Genomic DNA, 2,876 nt, shown 5'->3' on the forward strand with positions numbered 1-2,876 from the left:
GCGAGAGATGCAAAGCACGTGCCCCAGGTGCCCAACGCTTGTGACGCCCATGGTTGGTGTTCAGGAAGAGCCATATCAGTTTCTTCTGACATACGGTGATCAAATCCTGAATTCCCGTTTCCTCGAGACAAAGTGACGGTTACACCGGAGTTATACAGGTCCTCTTTAATATTTTGTGGTTTGTTCTGCTCGATTGCTGTGTTTTGCTGGGGGGGGGATCTTCCAGTGGGGACACCGGTTCTGGTGACAACTGTCTAATAGGGGATGGTCCTCATTTTAGAGAAATGTCTTCTCATTTCCTGTTGTGTCATCCTGAGACAGGATGTGAAGGTAATTCTCCACAGTGGAGACACAAAAAAACCCGACAGGAGATTCCCTTCTCCATCCAAAACTAAGAAATAAAAGGTTTTGGCAGCAGATGTATTTTCATTTTGTCTTCTCCATTCACTCCACTGCAAATAGCTGAAATGGACGAAACTTCACTAAAATGTCCATAATTTGGGTCCATCGTAAACTCCGAATTTCCCTCATTAATGTACATGGAAGATTCCTATTCCCTGAGGAAGATCCTCCCTACCGCTCCCACAATGATGCCAATCTCCCGTGGCCCCGCTGAAGGACGAGCACACTCCTGAGACCCCCAACGTGGCACAGCTGAGGGACGAGCACACTCCTGAGACCCCCAACGAGGATGAGCACACTCCTGAGACCCCCAACGTGGCTCAGCTGAAGGATGAGACCCCCAACATGGCAGACGACACAGCTGAAGGAAAGATAAATGCTTGTGTCCAGTCGTTAGTTATCGTACAACTCCTCCATCATCTTCTCCAGGACCGCCCACGCTGGAGGACTCAGAAACTTCTTCTTTATTATACATCATCCTGCAAGTTATTATTAGGGCTGGAGAGGGTTTTAAATATAACTAATGAATATTCCACTTTGGCTTCAGTCCACCCCGAAAACCGACAAGGTGAATGATCTAGGGCTGCAACAACTAATCGACATAATCGATTATAATCGATTATTGAAAAAGTTGTCAACTTTTTCAATAATCGATTAATCGGCTTCCGATCAGTTGGCCCTGTTCACGGCTCCACACACGCTGCGCGCCGCACCTCCTCCCCACCTCACGCTCGCCGCTGCCAGACCCGCCCGCATCCACGCTCTACACGCCGCACCTCCTCCCCGCCTCACACTCACCGCCCGCCCACATCCACGATCGGCACAGGGACGCGGGGAGATGTAGTAAGGAGGAGCAGGTGTGGGGGGATGACAGCCGCCGATAGACAGGTCCGATCTCAGAAGCAAGTTGCTGGAAGACTGCTCAGGTAAGCCTGCACTTTCCCCCACATGGTGCTCTATAATGTATTGCTGGGATTTGTATTCCTCTATAGCTGATGGTACATTGTGCTGTATATTATACATGGGAATACAAATCCCAGCAATACATTAAACACTGTATGTATAATGTATTGCTGGGATTTGTTGTACTCCTCTATAGTTGGTGATATTCTGCATTGCGCTGTATAGAGGACTACAAAACCCAGCAATACATTATACAGCGCAACGCAGAATACCGCCAGCTATAATGTACTATTGCTGGGATTTGTTGTATTCCTCTATAGATGGTGATATTCGGCATTGCGCTGTATAATGTACTATTGCTGGGATTTGTAGTCCTCTATAGCCGGTGCCATTCTGCATTCATTGCTGTATAATGTTACACTTTCCATTTCACTATATTGCACACCACACCATTTTTTTACTTCCACCGCTCCAAGCTTGCTCCTGTGATGGACTACAACCTCAATACAAACTAGTAGTCCCATCACTGGAGCCATTTTTTAAAATGTATTTTATTTATCCGATTAATCGAACTTAATAATCGGCTAACTAATCGATTTTGAAAATAATCGTTAGCTGCAGCTCTAGAATGATCTCATCAAGTGGGCTCCAATACCCAATGAGCCGAGTCTTTTCCAGAGGTGACCCCCATCATCTCCTACCAGGACCGGAGCTGAAACCTGGAAAGAGGCCGAAACAGAAGATAGGGGCCCAGCCAATGGAGAAAGGCAAACATGGCAGCCAATCAGAATTCATCCGTCACTGGCCTGCCCATGACGTAATAACAGGTCAATATGGAGATGACCGCCTGGGGACTGCGACTGATGCCGACACCGCCGGCTGGCCAGTGCCGAGGGCGAGTCAACCATACAGATTAAAGTAGATGGAGAGACCCTCCGCACTCCTCACAGCGGTCCCGGACAGATATGAAAAAAGTGGCGCTCGCAGTGATGAATGACCGCGGATGGCGCCGTGCAAACACAGGAAAGTCAGGAAATCACCAGCACTCAGTAGTAAAGATAAATATGTCCCTTTTATTGGACAGAAAGCGTCACAGACATCCAAATAAACCGACGTTTCGGGGGCCGCCCAGGGTCCCTTCCTCAAGGCAGAAAGATGTGACCAATCTTTCTGCCTTGAGGAAGGGATCCGGTGCGGCCCCCGAAACGTCGGATGTCTGTGACGCTTTCTGTCCAATAAAAGGGACATATTTATCTTTACTCCTGAGTGCTGGTGATTTCCTGACTAACCATACAGATTAGACTTCTATTATTGGAAGACTTGACGGACACTTCTTCTTGATAGTCTTCCTCTCCCGGCCGTCACTCTTCTATTACCGCCTCCATTTCGGGGTCTTCGCAGTATAAGCCCTGGTTCACACCGGAACGTTTTGTAGCGCGTTCTACGCTCGACGAACGCTCTACAAAACGCTCAAAAATATAAATCCCATTGTAGTCAATGGTCTGGTTCCCACCTCGGCGTATTTCCGCCCGTCCCTAACGCGCTACAAAACGGCCCACGCCTGAAAAGGT

Source organism: Nanorana parkeri, unplaced genomic scaffold, assembly GCF_000935625.1.
Source record: "Nanorana parkeri isolate BGI_ZX_2015 unplaced genomic scaffold, ASM93562v1 scaffold2724, whole genome shotgun sequence".
NCBI lineage: Eukaryota > Metazoa > Chordata > Amphibia > Anura > Dicroglossidae > Nanorana > Nanorana parkeri.